This window comes from Myotis daubentonii, chromosome 21 (assembly GCF_963259705.1).
Source record: "Myotis daubentonii chromosome 21, mMyoDau2.1, whole genome shotgun sequence".
Classification (NCBI taxonomy): Eukaryota; Metazoa; Chordata; class Mammalia; order Chiroptera; family Vespertilionidae; genus Myotis; species Myotis daubentonii.
The window spans coordinates 10126619-10147933 of NC_081860.1; the positions used below are offsets into that span (position 1 = coordinate 10126619).

Below are 21315 nucleotides of genomic sequence, written 5' to 3' on the forward strand. Positions count from 1 at the left end.
TCCACTGAACCAAACCAGATAGGGCACCACTTTTTGGTTCTTGGCGTGGCGCCCCAGGTGAGGAAAAGGGTCAGTTTTTTATTTTTTATTTTTACTGAATTCAGAGAGGAAGGAAGAGGGAGAGAGATAGAAACATCAATGATGACAGAGAATCATTGATTGGCTGCCTCCTGCGCGGCCCCTATTGGGGATCAAGCCAGCAACCTGGGCATGTGCCCTTGATGGGAATCAAACCTGGGACCCTTCAGTCCTCAGGCCGATGCTCTATCCACTGAGCAAAACTGGCTAGGGCAAGGGTCAGTTTTTTAAAAGGCAAAATCATGACTCTCATACAGTATAAAATGAATACATATCAAAATTTTTATTTAACTAGTCAAGTAATTAGGGAATAAATAGTACGTTCCAAGTGGTTCAAAGGAAATTGGGACAGTGGATAAGGAATGTCACAGGACAACGATCAGTTGCATTCCACTGGACAAACGTCATTTGCATTTCTATGGACAGGAATCATTTGCAATTGCAATAAGTTTTCTACAACTTAGATTTGCTCAAAGACCAAAAGCAGTCACTAAAGGCATGGGGGCCCTAAGTAAAGCACACACCCAGAAGTCTTTTCTTGTCCATTTCAAAGTCAGTCCAGTTTTTCCTATTAAGCACAAGAGATGACTCCAAATGCAAAACTCGGGGACAAAATGTGCTTTAAAAATGCAATGGAGCCGAAACCGGTGTGGCTCAGTGGATAGAGCGTCGGCCTGCGGACTGAAAGGTCCCGGGTTCGATTCCGGTCAAGGGCATGTACCTTGGTTGCGGGCACATCCCCGGTAGGAGATGTGCAGGAGGCAGCTGATCGATGTTTCTCTCTCATCGATGTTTCTGACTATCTCTCTCCCTTCCTCTCTGTAAAAAATCAATAAAATTTAAAAAAAAAATGCAATGGAATCACCTTACCTGGTTTGGCTCAGTGGATGAGCATCGGTCTGCGGAAGGGTCCTGGGTTCGATTCTGGTCAAGGACATGTACCTACGTTGCAGGCTGGATCCCCCAGCCCTGGTTGGTGGGGGGTGTGGGGGGGCAAACAATCGATGTGTCTCTCTCACATCGCTGTTTCTCTTCCTCTGTCTCTCTCCCTTGTACTTTCTAAAAATCAATGAGAAAATATCCTCAGGTGAGGATTAACAACAAAAAAATTAAAAATGCAATGGAATCTACTTAAACACAGGACTGAGATGACATACTAGGAGAATTATGGTGGCCGAACAGCGTAGAAGCGTTATAAACCTTGACCAAGTGAACAACATATTAGAATCAAAACCAGGAGTTGGGGGCGGGGGAGATGTGTAAGGGGAATCGTCACCCTTTTCATCTCGGGAAATGATTGAGCCTGTCCCCAGGGAAGCAACTCTTCCTTTCCCCTAAGACTCCATTCTCTTAATGATTTTCATAAGCATTTTTTCTTTTTCTTTTTTTTTTTTTAAATGTCATTCTTTTTTTTTTTTTAAATATATTGTATTGATTTTTTACAGAGAGGAAGGGAGAGAGAGAGTTAGAAACATCGATGAGAGAGAAACATCGATCAGCTGCCCCCTGCACATTGGACCGAGCCCGCAACCCAGGCATGTGCCCTAGACCGGAATCGAACCTGGGACCCTTCCGTCTGCAGGCCGACACTCTATCCACTGAGCCAAACCAGCCAGGGCCATTGGTTGATTCTTACATGTGCCCTGACCAGGGATGGAACCCACAACCTTGGTGTATTGGGACAACGCTCTACCCGGCCAGGGCTCAGAAGACATTTGTTGACTGAGTTAGAGAATGAAGGAACAATGTGGAGTCCTGAAACTCGGGTGGTCCATGGTGTGCCGCCAAAGGCGGTGAAAGAGCAGGGAGGCAGCAGCTGACGGTCAGCAGCGCCTCATGAATGTGTGGAGGTCTCAGGCTTGAATGCAATAAGGGCTCCTCAGAAAGCGGGCTCCACGAGCCAAGGAGCTTGGAAGTGCTGGGTCACACCCACACCTGTGGTGTGCTTTGTTCCTTGGAACCACGGCACTTCGGGAGCCTGTAGTGTATCAAAGTGACCTGTGAGCCGAAACCGGTGTGGCTCAGTGGATAGAGCGTCGGCCTGCGGACTGAAAGGTCCCAGGTTCGATTCCGGTCAAGGGCATGTACCTGGGTTGCGGGCACATCCCTAGTAGGAGATGTGCAGGAGGCAGCTGGTCGATGTTTCTCTCTCATCGATGTTTCTAACTCTCTATCTCTCTCCCTTCCTCTCTGTAAAAAATCAATAAAATATATTTAAAAAAAAAAAAGTGACCTGTGAACCTCTCAGAAGGAAAATGCAATGTTCTGGCATTTTCTAAGCTTATCTGATGGTGAGGCTTTTTTTTTTTCTCTTTTATTTTTTTTTTAAATATATTTTATTGATTTCTTACAGAGAGGAAGGGAGAGGGATAGAGAGTTACAAGAATCGATGAGAAAGAAACATTGATCAGCTGCCTCCTGCACGCCCCCTACTGGGGATGTGCCCGCAACCCAGGTACATGCCCTTGACCGGAATCGAACCTGGGACCTTTCAGTCCGCAGGCCGACGCTCTATCCACTGAGCCACACCGGTTTCGGCTTTTTTTTCTCTTTAATTGGAACAAAGATGAAGGTTCTGGAGAATGTACTTTGAGAAACAGCGATTCCATCCAACCTGCCCGATTGACTTAATACATGCGCTACGGGTGCCCGGGTCAGGATGCTGTGAGCAACATCAGCCCTCCAGGGCCTTGGATACGCTCCTTAATGTCTCCACAACCCACTGTCTTCGTCGGTAACGTGGAGCCGGAGAGAGAACTCGCCTCAATGCTGCTGGGAGGATTCAGTGAGTGACCGTGAGGGCAACGCTTAGCACAGAGCCTGGTACAGTGTGGATTCAATAAATGTTAGCCGTGTCGTCATTATTCATGAGAGCACAAGGTGCCATTTACTGACGGCCTCCTCTCGCTTGACCCTCGCCACCACCCTGAGGCCAGAGGAGGAGGATGAGGGAGAGGAGGATAGAGCCCTTGGGAGGTGAAGTCCCTGGCCCGAGGCCTGAGAGCCGGCAAGTGGCCCAAGTTCTTGGACCAGGCGCAAGGCCCCAAGAACAAGCTAGCCGAGGGCTTGGCATGAAGTAGGTGCTTAATAAAGACTCTATTTTTTCGATCCTGCCCTTCTCCCTCCTTCCCTTCCAGCCCACAGTCGTGCTGAGCCCCAGTCTGAGGGTCACCTCTGGCCAAGGCTAAGGTGGATGGACAGTGCTTGAGGCCAAGGCTCCCAGGTGGTCGGGCGGGGCAGGGCCTAGGCTGAACCTGACTTCCATCCCAGCTGAGGTCCTCCCTCCCCTCCTCTTCCTCCTCTTCCTCATGCCTCAGCCTCCGTGTGCTCCCTCAGGTATTTGGGGATGTGGGAACCCAGGGGTCCCTCCTCTTCAGCCATCCTGATGTCAGGGCTCCACTCTCAAAACACGGAAGGGGCTTAAAGTCAGTGTTGATTCCATGCCTAAAGGAAGGAAGCCAGTGTTCTGGGGCTTGAGTGGGTGGGCCTGCCAGGCCACCTGAGGCTGTCCACAGGATAAACACAGGCTCCCCAGCGCCCCACCCAGGCCTGACCAAAATTGCTGCCCCAGCGGAAGGCTCGCTCACTGAAATGACTCAGCCCCGGCGCGCAGAGGCAGTTCCCATGTTTTATGAACTAAAGGTGTTTTCCTAACAGCTCGTGGTGATGAGCCAGCATCGGCCTGGAAATAGCACCATAATCTGGTCCAAAAGGCGGGTCTGAGCCCCCGGCCACTGAGGCCGTAAGCCCAAGGGCGGGGCCTCCTTCGTGCCCAGGTGAAGCCAGCTCCTTGCAAAATAGCACAGATCCCCAAAGTGACACGGCGACTCACCCAGGCCACTTGCTTCACGGAGGGACCCGGATCGGTCCTCCCCAGAGGCCTCCATGAGCCAGTTTCCTGGGACCAAGAATCTGGGGCTCAGCACGGAGCCAGGGGGGCAGGGTGGGGAGGAACCACCACCCAGCAGGGAAGATCGCTCCCCACACCCCCCGCAGCAATGACAGTCATGCTTGGGCATTTTCTAAGGGCCCACCTCCCAGCTTCACCCCAGGCTTTCTCATCTCAGCAAATGGCATCACCATCCTCCCAGCTAATTTGAGCAAAAACCCAAGGAGTCATCTTTGATCGTCGTTTTTCTGTTCCATCAGCAAATCCGTTCTGTTTTACCTCCTCTACACGTCCAGCATTAGATCACTTCTCAGCCTCCACCACGGCCAGCTCTCGCCTCTCCCTGGGACACTGCAGCAACCACCAGCTGGACTCTTGACCTCGGGCCTTGGCCTCTAAAACCCATCTCCAGCTCATCCTTATCATCATTCTAACTATATTTCCTGTCTTCAAGTCCTCCATTGAATCTTACCAAATAATGAAACTTTTTAAAAATATTTTTTTATTGATTTCAGAGAAGAAGGGGGATGGAGAGAAAGAGAAACATCAATGATAAGAGAGAATCATCCATCAGCTGCCTCCTGCATGCCCCACACTGGGGATTTGAGCCCACAACCCGGGCATGTGCCCTGATGGGGAATCGAACCGTGACCTCCTGGTTCATAGGTTAACGCTCAACCACCGAGCCACGCCAGCCGGGCCCAAATAATGAAACTTTTTAAAGAAATCAAGCAGACCCACTTCGGCATCAGGCTATAAAGAGATGAGATGAACAGAAGAAGGGCCCAGAGGCAGAACTGTGCACAGATGAGAACTTGCTATATGACAGTCATCACCAACCAGTGAGGAAAAGACCGACTCGTATACACGGTATTAAAACAAGTGGCGATCCATATGGAAAAAGTAAAATTAGATCCACCTACGCCCACACACAGCCCCAGGTGCACGCAAGGCTTACATGTGAAGAACAAAATTTAACACGTTGAGAAGACAATCTAGGAGAATATTTTTGTGGCCTCGGGAGAAGGAACGATTTTTCAATAAATTTTTTGTGAATTACAATACGCCCAACAAAAATGCATGTCATAAGTGTGCAGCTCAGTAAAATTTCACAACCCGAAAAGAGAATCCAAATGCAATACCTACAACCAGTGCGAGTTTAGTTTCCAGAATATGTAAAGAACTTCTGCAAATCAACAAGAAAGACAAAGGGCCCAAAAGCCAACTCAGCATAAGTTGTGAACAAGCACCTCATAGAAAAAGAAACCTGGAAGTCCCTACCCAGTTTGGCTCAGTGGATAGAGCACCCGCCTACAAACTGAAGGGTCCCGGGTTCGATCCCCAGTGGAGGGCGTGCAGGAGGCAGCCGATCCATGATTCTCTCTCATCATTGATGTGTCTATCTCTCGCTCCCTCTCCCTTCCTTTCTGAAATCAATAAAATTATATTTTAAAAAAAAGAAACCCAGATGGCCAATAATCACATAAGAAGAGGTATCAGAGAAATGTAAATTAAAAGAAGGAGAGATTATGTCTCATCCACCAGATTGACAAAAAAAAATAAAATAAAGAAGTTGATGTCACCACATGGGGACCCCAGCCTTAAACACGGAGGGTGGAGTAGATTGGTAGAGCCACTTGGCAGTGGCACGAGGTGGCATCTTGCCAGCTTGGAGGTGAGCATATCTGTGACTCAGGTCTTCTTTCCCCAGGTACCGGCTCTCACATGAGTGCACCTGGAGGGAAACTGGGAAACATCACTGAATTATGATTCGGTCACAGTCATGCAATGGAGATGGCCTGGCGATTAAACACAACAAAAGTGAGTAGTCAAGATCAACCAGGACATGTGCGCGAAGGCAGCACGTGAGATGGGGCAAGGCCAGAGCCTTTGGGAAGAGGCTCCCCCCACACCTGAAGGGGCTGACTTTACCACTGGGGAGAATTTTTGCACAAAGAAGAAACACCAGAAAAAAACATGATTTATTTTCGCCTCACTCATTTTACAGGCAGTAAAGGTAAGCTCCAGGAAGAAAAATGATGCCGTAATGGTGCCCAAGCTGGGATGCGATTCTGTTTCCTTTCTTGTTTTGTTTTTTTTTTAATATATGTTATTGATTTTTTACAGAGAGGAAGGGAGAGAGATAGAGAGTTAGAAACATCGATGAGAGAGAAACATCGATCAGCTGCCTCCTGCACACCTCCCACTGGGGATGTGCCCACAACCCAGGTTCATGCCCTTGACCGGAATCGAACCTGGGACCCTTCAGTCCGCAGGCCGACGCTCTATCCACTGAGCCAAACCGGCTTCGGCTCCTTTCTTGTTTTTTTTTAAATATATTTTTATTGATTTCAGAGAGGGAGAGGGAGAGAGAAGCATCAATGATGAGAGAGAATCATGGATCGGCTGCCCCCTGCACGCCCCACGCTGGGGATCGCGCCCGCAACTCGGGCATGTGCCTCGACTGGGAATGGAACCCTGACCTCCTGGTCCATAGGTCGACGCTCAACCACTGAGCCACGCCGGCCGGGCTGACTCTGTTTCCTTTCTATGACTCCCCTTCTCTCCCTCCTCCCGGTGCTATGGCCCCTCCTCCCAAAGGCCTGGGCTGGTGCCGTAGCCTCCTTTGGCCACACTTCTTGTTCTCTACTCTGCACATGACCAGAGAGGCTTTCTTAGCTCAGCGCCGTGGTCACACCGCTCCCTGCTCAGAAGCATCCAGCAGCTCCCGCCGCTAAGTCCAAACTCATGGTGTTCTCCTTTTCAAGGGAGTAAAACAACCGTTACGAGGCTCACAGGTTCTGTGGGCCAAGAATCGGGACAGGGCCCAGGAGGAACAGCTTGTGTTTGCTCCGCAGCATCTGGGGCCTCAGCTGGAGGACTTGAAAGCTGGGGGCTGGAACCCTGAAGGTGCCTTTACTCACAGGAGGATGATGCAGCAGCAGCTGGGCGTGGGCTGGAACGCTCCATGGGGCGCGGCCATGTGTCCTGGGCTTCCTCGCAGCATGGTGGGTGGGCTCAGAGAGGGAGAGAGAGCCCAGCTGGCGTGGCTCAGTGGTGGAGCATCGACCTGTGAACCAGGAGGTCCCGGTTCGATTCCCGGTCAGGGCACATCCTCAGGTTGCGGGCTCGATCCCCAGTGGGGGACGTGCAGGAGGCAGCCGATCGGTGATTCTCTCTCATCATGGATGTTTCTATCTCTCTCTCCCTATTCCTTCCTCTCTGAAATCAATAAAAATATATATTAAAGAAAGAAAGAGAGGGACTTTACTATCTTTTTTTAAAATATATTTTATTGATTTTTTACAGAGAGGAAGGGAGAGGGATAGAGAGTCAGAAACATCGATGAGAGAGAAACATCGATCAGCCGCCTCCTGCACACCCCCCTACTGGGGATGTGCCCGCAACCAAGGTACATGCCCTTGACTGGAATCGAACCTGGGACCCTTCAGTCCGCAGGCGGACGCTCTATCCACTGAGCCACACCGGTTAGGGCTTTACTATCTTTTGATGACCTAGCAGTGGAGGCTATGCGTTTTATTCATCAAGGCAGCCACAAAGGCCTGCTCCATTTCAAAGAGAGGGGAAATGGACTCTACCTCTAACGGTAGAGCCCACATGGGACCAGAAGTAGCTCTGTGGCCATTGTTAGATAGTACACATAGGCAAATACTAATATTTAAAGCTGCAGCCCAGCCGATGTGGCTCAGTGGTTGAGCATCGACCCATGCACCGCGAGGTTGTGGTTCAATTCCGGGTCAGGGCACATGCCCAGGTTGCAGGCTCGATCCCCATTGGGGGCGTGTAGGAGGCAGCCAATCAATGTTTTTCTCTCACTGATGTTTCTATCATTCTCCCTCCCTATCCTTCTAAAAATCAATAAAAGCATATTTAAATATATATATTTATTTAGAGCTGCAGAGTCACAGCAGACCTTGAATAGCAGCCTCAGGCCAGGTGCAGAGGGAGAACGAGGCAGGGAGGCAAGGACAGGGCTGCTGCGCCAGGGCAGGCCTGGCCAGGAGGGGCCACCGGACAGGAAGGAGGGACGGGGGAGGGGGGCATAGAGAGGGCCCGGATTGCGGTGAGGCCCAGGTATCATCTCAGCTCGGTCACCAGCGTGTGTGGCAGGTCGTTTTCCTCCTTGGAGCTTCCCTCTGTCACCTGTAAACGGAGTGAGACAGAAATAAAGGGAGGGGGTATCTTATTCATACTGTGGCTCCTGTGAGAATCTGATGACAGGAATGAGCCCTCTCCTCAGGGGAAGAAAGAGGCATTCAGCTCACAGGTGAGAAACTGGGCCGACACTTCTGGAGCGCTCAGCGCCAGCCTGGCTCTCGTTAAGGATGGGGCATCTGGACCCCGGATGTCTGGGTGTGAACCCTGCCTCACTCCTCACCAGGGAAGAGAAGAGACCTTGGGCAGCCGACTGGACCTCTCCATGCCTCAGTTTCCCCCCCCGTAGCAGCTAGGAAGGACCCCAACTCTCAGCGACTCCAGCAGAATGGCAGCTGTTTCTCTCCTCTGGAAAAGCCCACCTGTGTGGTTGGTGGTGTTGGTTCGGGAGCTAAGACAGAGGATCTTTGTCTCTTAGAAGATTTCTCCTCCCTGAAGACCCCCCCTTAATCTCATTGCTCAGAGTGGAACCACGTGACCGGCCCCTGTGAGCAAGGGGGAGGGATGAGCCCTGGCTCAGTGGCTCTCAGCCAGGCCGGTATCGCAGTTCCACGGACGACTGCGAATGTGTGGGGACAGTTCAGGCTGTCACAGTGACTGGGCATTTAGTGGAAGGTGCCTGCTACCACGCGTGACACAGTCTTGCATGAAGAATTATCCCCCCAGAATGCCAAGAGCCGTCCCCCGTAGCAAAGGCAATGACGAGCGAAAGGCTGGGAAGGAGGGTCGGGGCAGCCAGCCCGTGGCATCCGCCACCGCGCCCACCCCTTGGGCTGCCTTAGGAGCCTGGGTCAGTGGTCAGGTCAGTGCTCCAGCAGATGCCGGGCTTCCCTACAGGTCAGGAGACTGCAGAGGCGGCACTCAGAAACCACCGGGGCCCTGCTGGACCCGCGGCCCAGGCCTGAGAGGAGGCACTGCCGAGAGCAGCCGCAGCCCGGGGGGCGGATGCACGTGGGACACAGCATCGCTGCTCGTGCTCTCGCCGTCCTCAGAGCTGCTTGCCTCCCTTTGAAGCCTGCCTGGCACTCGAGGGCTGCCCGGTGTGCCCTGCCACATCCGACAGTGTCACGCCACACCTCTCCGTCCGCCCCCAAAGGGACCCTGACTCAGCAGACACAGCAGGGCAGGGCAAAGGAAGTGGGGGAGACGTCACCGTAGCTTGTCACCACGTCCGTCCATCTGGCCCAGTTCCCGGCAGCCCGGGAGTCAGCCCCCTGGTGGGTGTGGGCCAAAGCCACAGCTCCGCCAGTGGGCCAGCATCGTGGCGGCAGGACCTCTTCCTCCTTCGTGACCTGGGGACAGGACGGGGGAAGTCCGGGTCTGACCTCCGGCCTCGGGGATCTTCTGGGCTGCTCCTCAAAGAGTGAGCACCCTGCCGGGCTGGTGTGGCTCAGTGGTTGAGCATCAACCTAGGAACCAGGAGGTCCTGGTTCGATTCCCGGTCGGGGCACACGCCCAGGGTTGTGGGCTCCATCGCCAGTAGGGGGCGTGCAGGAGGCAGCCGATCACCATTCTCATCATTGATGTTTCTATCCCTCTCCCATCCTCTCTGAAACCAATAAAGATCTATATTCCTCACTCCACGATTAGGTAAATTGTTTTAAAAATAAAGGAGAGAGCACCCTAATCCCTGTTCCCTTCCCCAAGCTCAGGAGAAACCAATTTTCTCCCCTCCCAACGTGACCAAGGTGTCTCAGTTCTGGTGACTGCCGAGCCGGTGTGAGATGGAGGAGTTCCCACGGGAAGGTGAGGGTCACAGGCTGGGCTCCTAGAGCTGGAAAGTCCTCAGGTGATTCCAGCTGTGCTCCCTGAACACCTGCCGTGTGCAGGGCGCTGTGCCAAGCATTTTATAGAATTAGTTCATCCCGTGCTTATGACACCTTCGCAGGGGAGGTGTCATTATCCACATGTGATGGATGCGGAAACTGAGGCTCGGCCAAGTTCAGCCCTGGGTTAGCTTCCTCATTGATGGATCAGGCATCTGAGGACGACCCGCCCAGCGTGGGAGCAAGGCTCGTCTCCCTGGGCTGGGCCTGGCTGCTTTGTTGGAGGACATTTGTCCTGGACACAGGCCAGGCACTAAGGCTCGAGTGGACATGTCGGGCCAGCAGCCAGGTTCCAGGCACCAGGCCTCCCCGACGTCTGTCCATTGCTGCCCTGTTGACTCACGGAGCCCAGAAAGTCCAGATTTTATAAGGTCAACCCAAGTACCCTGGGACTTTACACTGGGCACTTGTTGACATGTAGGGCTAGAACAGCTTCTTCCGTTGGGTGTGCGGACATGGGCCACACACGTGTGCTCTGTCTCCTAGGACAGTGGTCGGGAAACTCATTAGTCAACAGAGCCAAATGTCAACAGTGCAGTGATTGAAATTTCTTTTGAGAGCCACATTTTTTAAACTGAAACTATACAGGTAGGTACGTTGTTATTGACTTAATTAGGGTCCTCCTAAGCCGGCCTTTGCTAAAAACGTCCTCAATCTGATGGAGGTACGTTCGCTGAGGTCGACCCCTTCCAACTCTCCCATCCACACTCGTCTTGTATACTTGTTTCTCTGTCTCCTTCCGTTCATCCTCTCTGTGTGTCCACACCATCTCAACACACCTTTCTCCATCCTCAACACTACATCTTTCACTCCACAACGTTCCCTGTACGTGCGCGCCCGCACGTGGTGTTTTGTGGAAGAGCCACACTCAAGGGGCCAAAGAGCCGCATGTGGCTCGCGAGCCGCGGTTTGCCGACCACGGTCCTAGAAGACCAACATCCAGTCATAGGCGACAGCTTCTGGGCCAGGAGTGGAAAGACCAGAGCTCCAGACGCAGCTGCCCACACCAACCCTGACCTTTTTTTTAATATTTTTATTGATGGAAGAGAGGAAGGGAGAGGGAAAGAGAGAGAGAAATATCAATCATGAGAGAGAATCACTGAATGGCTGCCTTCTGCACGCCCCCACTACTGGGGATCGAGCCTGAAACTTGGGCATGTGCCCTTGACTAGAATTGAACCTAGGACCCTGAAGTCCACAGGCCGACGCTCTATCCACTGAGCCAAACCAGCCAGGGCCACTTCTCCTTTTTTTAAGTATATTTTTATTGATGTCAGAGAGGAAGGGAGAGGGAGAAAAAGATACAAATAGAAACCTCAATGATGAGAGAGGATCATTGATCAGCTGCCTCCTGAACACCCCCACTGGGGATTGAGCCTGCAACCCAGGCACGTGCCCTGATCAGGAATCGAACCGGCGACCTCTTGGTTCCTGGGTCAATACTCAACCACTGAACCGCACAGGGCTGGGCTGGAGACACCATTTCTTTCATCCCACCCTCAGCGCTGTCTCTCGCACCACAAATAGCCATTGCGTTTCACCTCCTGTGCAAATGCCGGTAGGTTAGCAGTGACTGCTTGGGAGACTGTGGGGAGAAGGATTCCACAGCTGTTTGGCGATGGATTAGCCATGTCTGTCCTGGGCCAGGACTGAGGGGTGGTGATGCGTGTGCCGTGCGTTTACCGTAACCGCGATCCCCCAAGCACGCTGTCCGAAGGGAGCCCTCGGGGAGTTCCCCAGGTGCTCCCCAGAGATAAGGTGCCCCAGTAACCCCATTTCTGTGGAGGCCGAGTCCTTGGAAATATTACGCAGCCGTTGAGAGGGGATTTTGCATTGGTTCAAGCCTCTCTTAGCCACTTCCTGCCCCAGATAACCGGCTCCCGTGGCTGCTCTGGGGTTTATCTGTGAGGTCACAACTGCTGCCTTGAGGCATTCAATTCTCCTGTGGGAGAACAATGCTCACAGGCTGCCTGCTTTCCTGGCAGTGCCCCTGCTTCTAAATGCCCCCATTACCCAAAACGCCCCCCCCTCCCCCTGTGACCCATTCTCAGCTGACACGCAAATGTAGATCTGGTTTATGGGGCTGAGGTGGCAGCTGCCTGGCTCTCCCAGGACTGCATGCTCAAGGCAGAACCCGAAGTCTTCCTCATGATGGAATTCCAGACATGGTGGCGGGTCAGTGGGGACGCGTCGGAGGCTGTGGGGGCGGCCTGACATTCCTCAAATCAGCCAGGCCGGTGAGTGTCCAGGTCGGCACACCCCACCTGTCACTGTTTGCCCGCCCTGACCAGGGCTCTGCTGTGTTTCCTCCTGGGACAGACTTGTTCCGTCCTGATAGGTGATTCCACTCCACCCTGCTTCCCAACCTTTCTGGGTCGTAGGGCTCCTCACCCAGGGCCAAGGCCCAAGGGACAAGCCCTGCGCTGGTCATTGGCTCTAAATCACAGAGCACGCCCTGGCCGGTGTTGCTCAGTGGATAGAGCGTCGGGCGGCAGACTGAAGGGTCCTGGGTTCGATTCCGGTCAAGGGCACATGCCTGGGTTGTGGGCTCGATCCCCAATGTGGGGCCTGCAGGAGGCAGCCGATCCATGATTCTTTCTCATCATTGATGTTTCTCTCTCTCTCTCCCCCTCCCTTCCTCTCTGAAACCAATAAAAATATATATGTAAGTAAATCACAGAGAATGACTCGGGGTGCTGGGGAGCATTTTGCAGGATCCCAGAATTTTCCTGAGAGAAGGAACCCCACCTCCACCTGGTGCACCTGTCCCTTCCACACCCCCTCACCGAATAGATGTTCAGCTTCCACTTAAATGGCTCAGTTGGGAGGGCCGGAAATTCTAGGCATCTCTCTCTCTCTCTCTCTCTCTCTCTCTCTCTCTCTCTCTCTCTCTCTTTTTTTTTTTAAATATATTTTTATTGATTTTTTACAGAGAGGAAGGGAGAGAGAGATAGAGAGTTAGAAACATCAATGGGAGAGAATCATCGATCAGCTGCCTCCTGCACACCTCCTACTGGGGATGTGCCCGCAACCCAGGTACATGCCCTTGACCAGAATCGAACCTGGGACCTTTCAGTCCACAGGCCAACGCTCTATCCACTGAGCCAAACCGGTTTCGGTTCTCTCTTTTTTAAAAATACATTTTTATTGATTTCAGAGAGGAAGGGAGAGGGAGAGAGAGAGAGAAACATCAATGATGAGAGAGAATCATGTATCAGCTGCCTCCTGCACACGCCCTACTGGTGACTGAGCCCAAAACCTGGGCATGTGCCCTTGACCGGAATCAAACCTGGGACCCTTCAGTCCGCAGGCTGGCGCTCTATCCACTGAGCCAAGCCAGCTGGGGCTCTAGGAATCTTTTGTTTCTTCTTCGTGTTTATTATGTAGAGTCGTTTTCCACAACAAAATCATTCGTTCAACAAATATTTAGGGAGCCCCTACTGTGTGCCAGACACTGTTGAAGCCACTGGGGATACAGCAGTGAGCAAAGCAGACAAAAACCCCTGCCCACACAGAGCTGACATGCTATGGTGGGGGGCGGGGAGAGGGCAGGAGGAGGAGAGGGAGAAAGACAACAAACCAATAAGGAGAGTATACAGTGCGTCCAATGGTGAAAAGTGTTATGAGGAAAAATTAAGGAAGGGGCGTGGGGCGTGCTGTGTTTGCATTTTAGCAGTGAAGGCACCATTCCAGCAAAGTCCTGAGAGGAGAGCAGGCTGAGGCACATGGTGTCCTCTGAGAGGTCCAGACAGAGGGGAGGGCGCTGCCCTGAGGGAGGACTGCGCTGGGGAGATAGGGACCCAACGGAGGCCAGCGCGCTGCAGCCACACCAGCCAGGTGGGGACTGTGGGAGATGAGATGAGGTCAGGAGGGCACAAGGGTGGGGCGGATGGTGCATACATAGTATGGCTTTTGTTTTGTGTGTGTGTGTGCGTGTGTGTTTTGTTTTTAATATATTTTTATTGATTTCAGAGAGGGAGAGAGAGAAACATCAGTGATGAGAGAGAATCACTGATCAGCTGCCTCCTGCACGCCCCCCACCGGGACCGAGCCCACAATGCCGGCATGTGCCCTTGACCGGAATCGAAGCCGGGACCCTTCGGTCTGCAGGCCGATGCTCTGTCCACTGAGCCAAACTGGCTAGGGCAGTGGTTGGCAAACCGTGGCTCGCGAGCCACCTGCGGCTCTTTGGCCCCTTGAGTGTGGCTCTTCCACAAAATACCACGTGCGGGCGCGCACATACAGGGCGAAGTTGACTTAAAACTTTAAGTTTATGAAGTTAATTTTAGGGAACGCTGTGGAGTGATAGAAGATGTAGTGTCGAGGATGGAGAAAGGTATGTGGAGATGGTGTGGACATACAGAGAGGATGGACGGAAGGAGACAGAGAAACAAGTATACAAGCGAGTGTGGATGGGAGAGTTGGAAGGGGCCGACCTCAGCGAACGTACCTCCATCAGATTGAGGACGTTTTTAGCAAAGGCCAGCTTAGGAGGACCCTAATTAAGTCAATAACAATGTACCTACCTATGTAGTTTAAGTTTAAAAAATTGGGCTCTCAAAAGAGATTTCAATCATTGTACTGTTGATATTTGGCTCTGTTGACTAATCAGTTTGCTGACCACTGGGCTAGGGCCATAGTGTGGCTTTCGTAATGCAAGAAGCCAATTTTTTTCAATAGGAAAGAGTTGGATTCTAATAGAAGCTCAAACCCAGACAAAAAGAAAACCAAAATCCGGTCCCCGTGAGCCAAGTGAAGACCACATCAGAACTGCACGATGAGACCAGCGTTTCTGGAGCGCTAACAGTGCCTGGCACGTCATCTGGAGCCAAAGGGGCAGGGTAGCTGAGTTTTTACGATCAATTGTATCGATCCAGGAAAACGGAAACCAAAATAACTCTGTGAGGTAAGAGGCCTGGCGGAAAGGGCCGGGCTTCCTGGGGCACAGTGGGGGGGTGAGGGGAGGGTGTTAGAGTTCTCAGGCCTGGATCTGAGGAAAGGGGTGGAGGTGGGCATGGATGGGTGCCCTCCCCTGCCCCCTTGGGCCAGTGAGTGACTCCCAGGGCCAGTCTTTGGCAGGGTCCTGGCGTTCATCAGGTAAACCTTACTGTGAGTCAGGCCCAGCAGCCTGGCCTGCCCGGGTATCCAGACCCCTGAGGGCCAAACCCACACCCTGGGGTGTTCAGGAAGCCACCTTCCAGAGAATTCCACCGGGTCCTCATGTTCCTCACCCAACTATGGATACGCCCATTGACCAGGAAGCGTACGCCACTCAGGTGTGCACCACCGTGACATGGTCGCTAAGCTTGGGCCGAGGAGGGCTTCAGTCCCAGGCTTACCAGACGGCCCGTCTCTCCAGGAATTAGCTGAGGCTGTGACAGGGAACAAGGGCAGGCCACGGGGACAAGGAAGGAGCCAGCAGGCAGCAGCAGGATCGGGGGTGGGAGATGACGTGAGGCGGGGCGGGAGTACAGGGAAGTGGCAGGCCACGGGGAGGGGCTGGCCACAGCGCAGCCGGGCAGGGACCAGGGGAGAACACTCAGAACTCCCAGTCCTTCGCCAGAAGTTAACAAAAGTCATTGTTACAGTCACGGACATAGATCCTTATCTTCTAAATGGTATATTTTGGCGTGTGCGTGTTTATTCTCTTTGATGCTGGAAGAGGGGAGGCGGGGTCACGTGGCCAGGCTGGGCACACTTTCACCCAGGACGGGCGCAGGGAAAGGGTTCCGAGGGAGGCCAGGCCCTAACAGGGACTGCGGGCCCCACACTCCCCTTTTCACCCTCTGCCCGAGATGCCAAGTTTCCTGCCCAAGCCCCGTACCAAAGGGCATAGACAGTGGGCAACGATGGCCAGGGCCTGAGGACAAACAGAACAGTGAGGTCCCTGCCCCAGCCACCAGCCCTTGCAGTGGTCACTGGGGTCAGCCGGATGCAGGCCCACATGCTGGCTGTGCCACGTTCTGTACACGTGTCCTTGACAAGTTGTTGTTTTTTATTATTATTAATTACTTTTTTGTTAATCCTCACCTGAGGATATTTTCCCATTGATTTTTTAAAAAATATTTTTTTATTGCCCTGACCGGTTTGGCTCAGTGGATAGGGGGTCGCCCTGCAGACTGAAAGGTCCCAGGTTCGATTCCGGTCAAGGGCATGTACCTTGGTTGCGGGCACATCCCTAGTGGGAGGTGTGCAGGAGGCAGCTGATTGATGTTTCTCTCCTATCAATGTTTCTAACTCTCTATCTCTCTTCCTCTCTGTAAAAAAATCAATAAAATATATTTTTAAAAAAATATATTTTTTATTGATTTTGGAGAGGAAGGGAGAGGGAGAGAGAGAAACATCAATGATGAGAGAGAATCACTGATCGGCTGCCTCCTGCAAGCCCCCAACTGGAGATCGAGCCCACAACCGGGCATGTGCCCTTGACTGGATTCAAACCCAAGACCCTTCAGTCCACAGGCTGATGCTCTATCCACTGAGCCAAACAGGCTAGGGCTCCACTGATTTTTAGAGAGAGTGAAAGGGAGGGGGGAGAGAGAGAAAAACATTGATGTGAGAGAGACACATCAATTGGCTGTGCCCCAACCAGGGCTGGGAATCAAACCTGCAACTAACTGTGTCACGTGCCCTTGACGGGAATCGAGCCCGGGACCCTTCAGTCCGCAGGCTGACGCTCTACCCACTGAGCCTTGGCAAGTCCTTTCATCCTAAGGCCCTCATCTGGGAAACGGGCGTGCCTTAAGGGTTGTTTGGAGGATTACTTAAGACCTTGCACGTGAAGCACTCGGCAGTCCGGCCAAAGAGCGAGTTCCGAGTAAGTGTTACCATTACGATTATTTTCATCATCATTACTGCCGGCGTGACCACCTTACAGTCTACTGTTGACACAGGATTTCACTGCCCGGGTGCGCATCTGTGTTGATGATTTGCGTTGGCACCAAGCAGTCCTCTTTAATTGCTGCTGGCTAACAAGAAAAGAGCAGAGGCGGATTTAATGCGTAAATGATGTGGTGAAGCCAAGAGGAGGCCAAATGATGTAACAGCCCACAGTGCACACAGAAGTCCTGCAGTCATTCAGAGAGAGAAAAGTCGTGGGAGAACTGAGTCACCCCCAGCACAGACAGGGCAGCGCCCACCGGCCTGTCACGTTCACCAGGGGGCCTGCTCTCATTGGTCAGCCCCATGTCTCCGTACGCGGCAATTTGGTTTCAGCCAAACAACATCATCCTTCCCGTTGAACTAATGTTTAATGAATTGTGTTGGGTTTGTAGTTTTGTTTATCTTTATTGTGTAAATTTCTCTAGAAAGTACTGCTAAGTAAAAAAACAAGCCCTACCGGGTTTGGCTCAGTGGATAGAGCGTCAGCCTATGGACTGCAGGGTCCGGGTTCGATTCCGGTCAAGGGCACATGCCCCAGTTGCAGGCTCGATCCCCAGTGTAGAGCATGCAGGAGGCAGTCAATGATTCTTTCTCACCATCGATGTTCCTCTCTCTCCCTCCCTCTCACTTCCTCTCTCAATTCAATAAAAATATATTTACAAAAACAAAAACAAAAACCCAGCCTGACTGGCGTGGCTCAATGGTTGAGCATCAATCTATGAACCAGTAGGTCACGGTTCAATTCCCAGTCAGGGCACGCATATGCCTGGGTGGCGGGCCCAAACCCTGGTGTGGGGCATGCCGGAGGCAGCTGATCAATGATATATATAAAAATATAGAGGGCTGGGGCCAATGAAAATATATTTAAAAACAAACAAACAAAAACCCAGCCCTACCCAGTTGCTCAGTGGTTAGAGCATCAGCCTGCGGACTGAGGGTTACAGGTTTGATGTCGGCCAAGGGCACATGCCTTGGTTGCAGGCTCAATCCCGGGGCCATGCGGGAGGCAACCAATCGATATGAGTCTCACATCGATGTTTCTCTCTCTGTCTCTCCCCGTCCCTCCCACTCTCTCTGAAAATCAATGGAAAAGATATCCTTAGTTGAGGATCAACAAACAAACAAAAACCCAAATTATAATATAATTGATAAAAAAGGGAAATACTATAAGAATAGAGAGGTAGCCCTGGCTGCGTGGCTCAGGGGTTGAGCGTGGACCTATGAACCAGGAGGTCACGGTTCGATTCCCCGTCAGGGCACATGCCTGGGTTGCAGGCTCGATCCCCAGTGTGGGGCGTGCAGGAGGCAGCCGATCCGTGATTCTCTCTCATCATTGATGTTTCTATCTCTCTCTCCTTCTTCCTTCCTCTGTGAAATCAATAAAGATATTTTTTAAAAAAAGAACAGAGAGGTAAATGTGTGTGTATATATAATTCTTTTCTTTTTTGCAGAAAGGAACACTGGAAAGATCAATCAGATCGAATAAAAATTGGTACTCAAGTGTGGAGGGGGGTTGCATAGAAGGAGCAGAGGTAGGAGCAAGATTGCTTTCTGTGTGTTTTCCTGTCGTTTTGACCTTTGAATCATTTTGGATGGAGGGTTGCATGAGAGCGAAAGGAGGACTGTGTACCTAACATAACAGAATCACTTACCTCCGTCAGCCTCGGGCAGGGGGAGGTGGGGGGGGGGGCGGGGGGGAGGGATTGCTTCCCAGGAAAGCATCTTCCTAAAATACTATCCGGAAAGCATTTCTTCTCCCTAAAACGGAGAAGCCAGGAAGGCCAGTCCTGCCTCGACTCTGTGAGCAGAAACTCAGCAAGCACAGCGATGTGGCCGACACTGGGAGACAGTACAGCCCCTGGTCCCCATGGAGCCAGGCTGCCAGGCCCCTTAGAAAGCACTGCCCACCAGTGTGTCCGCCATGGGTGCTGGAGCCTCCAGCCGCAAGCAGGCAGCAGGGGGCGAGGCGGCAGCTGCCAGCAAGGCCCTGCCCGCCTCCATCATCCCGGTTCACGCGCCCCAGCCGGCGGCCCACATCTTCTGCAAGTCATGAGGTGAACAAGTTGGGGAACGCGGCTGCAGAGGACTGTGCTGACCTCTGACCTTAGACGCAAGAGGTCAGAGGAGCGGGCAGCTGACAAAATACGGACCAGGCACCGCGCGGGCCGCACCAAAGGTTGCTCTGAGCCCAGACAGCAGTGCGGGGAGGCTGGCGGGGCTATCGAGGAAAAATAATAACATAAGAGCACCAAGCAAGCCCGGCAGCGAGGGCAGAGATTTAATCCATGAAAGCCTGGGTTTAAGCCAACGAGGGAGAGCTGGAAAGGCCTTCTGCCTTGGACAGAAGTGGGGGGGGGGGGGTGTGACTTGATCACAGCGGCCATTGCCACAGGCCAGGTTCTATGCTGAGCCTTTACAGGTGTCACCAGATGAGCCGAGTAGCTTGTACCCCACGTGGCAGATGAGGAAACTGAGGCCCCAGGGGGTCACATAGTTTGCACAGGGAGCATTCAAGCGACTTTCAGAGCTGGGACTGGCCCCAGGGCTGGGCTGGGAACCCACACACTGGACCACCGCCCACGGGGTTTGTGGCCTGGACCACAAATTATAGAAATATCAACCAGGTCTACTGGGAAGTTGCAGGTGACCAGCCTTTTCCAAGAAAAGCGTCAAATGTTCATCAGAGCAGAGCCACCCACGTCACACTTTCCTAAGGAAACAGCGGTGGCTGATTCAGCCACCGTTCCCTCCCTCTTCTGGAGGCAGAAAGCTTTCTTTCCATTCTCACTCCCCAGGGTCAGATCTTACAAATTCCCAGCAAGCTCTCTAGGCCTCAGTTTCTTCATCTGCAAAATGGGGATAACAGCAGTGCCTGCCTCAATGTTGTGAGGAGCCACAAAGGAGGCCGTTCGCGTAAAGCACTCAGCATCGCGCCTGAGATGGAACGAGTGCGCGCTGTGTGGGTTTAACTGTTAACCCAAAGCTTCCCCGATTGCCCGGTTTCCTACTATCGCTGCCCACGTGGCTGTGGTAGAGGGAGAAGCACATGCGTGCCCAAGCAGCTGGGCAGTAGAACCTCAGGGCTGGCCGGCCAACTCTCAGCCAGTGGAGGCCCCAGCTTCCCAGGGCAATGGGTGGCACCCCGTCCTTCCCAGGCCTGCTCAGGAGCCCACAAGCCCATTTCCCGGATTATGAAAGTCACTGTTTCCCCAAGCCGGCCCCCCACCCAGCATGGAGCACAGGAGGGTCACTAACAGGGCCTCCTGCGGAGGGCTGTACCCCTATATGTCTCCTCCCCACAGCAGTCACACAGGGGCCTTTTAAAACGGTAAATTAGCCGAAACCGGTTTGGCTCAGTGGATAGAGCGTCGCCCTGCGGATTGAAGGGTCCCGGGTTCGATTCCGGTCAAGGGCATGTACCTGGGTTGTGGGCACATCCCCAGTAGGAGATGTGCAGGAGGCGGCTGATCGATGTTTCTCTCCCATCGATGTTTCTAAATCGCTATCTCTCTCCCTTCCTCTCTGTATAAAATCAATAAAATATCTTTTAAAAAAAAATAAAATAAAATAAAACGGTAAATTAGTGCCCAGCTGGTGTGGCTCGGTGGTTGAGCATCACCCTAAGAACCAGGAGGTCATGGTTCGATTCCCGATCAGGGCACATGCCCCAGGTTGCGGGCTCGATCCTCAGTGGGGGGGCGTGCAGGAGGCAGCCAATCGATGATTCTCTCTCATCATTGATGTTTCTATCTCTCTCTCCCTCTCCCTTCCTCTCTGAAATCAATAAAAATATATTTAAATTTTTTTTTCTTTAAAAAAGAGATAAATTAGTGAAATTCTCCAAAAACTGTCCACTGCTCTGAGAATTTCATTCAACATCCTGACCGGGCTGCCACCTGCTCCAGGATCTCGTCCTTGCCTACCCCTCTCATCCCATCTCTCCCCACCCTCGCCCTCTCCCACACGCTTGGAGAAGTGTCTGCTCTCCAAGTGCATGCGCTCATGTCCCAGGCCCGTGTCCTCTCGTCCCAGCCCGTGTCCTCTCGTCCCAGGCCCGTGTCCTCTCGTCCCAGGCCCGTGTCCTCTCGTCCCAGGCCTGCCTTGGAAGCCCTCTCACACCTCAACTATCACTTCCTCCCAGGCACCTTCCCTGGCCACCCGAGGGACTGTCCCAGGCATAACCACATCACCCTCTTTATGATTTCTTCCCAGAGCACTTCCGATGACCTGAACTCCTCTGATGAACGGGCTTATGGTACTGTCGTCTGCCTCCCTCACCACCACTCGAGCCCTGGAGGAGGTCCTGCACCCGGTGGCTCTCAGTCAGTGTCTGTGGAGTGAGTGAGTGACTGAGTGAGTGAATGAAATGCCTGGTGCACAGCCCAACCTCCACAGAGGTTTTTATTGTCACACATAACATATCCCCATCCCAAGCCCTCTTCTTGTTTTTTTTCTTTTTTTAAA

The 21315-nt window shown here is 52.6% G+C and overlaps 1 long non-coding RNA gene across 2 annotated transcripts; it reads left to right on the forward strand.

The window, feature by feature from the left end:
- The first annotated feature begins 1734 nt into the window (after positions 1 to 1734).
- On the forward strand, positions 1735 to 21189 carry LOC132222786 (uncharacterized). Of its 2 annotated transcripts, XR_009450301.1 has the most exons (5): positions 1735 to 1900; positions 5679 to 5788; positions 14650 to 14875; positions 18303 to 18383; positions 21064 to 21189. It is a non-coding gene; the product is annotated as an uncharacterized LOC132222786 (long non-coding RNA). The 2 variants fall into 2 exon arrangements; XR_009450302.1 differs by lacking the exons at positions 18303 to 18383; positions 21064 to 21189 and adding an exon at positions 16562 to 16669.
- The last annotated feature ends 126 nt before the right edge of the window (positions 21190 to 21315 follow it).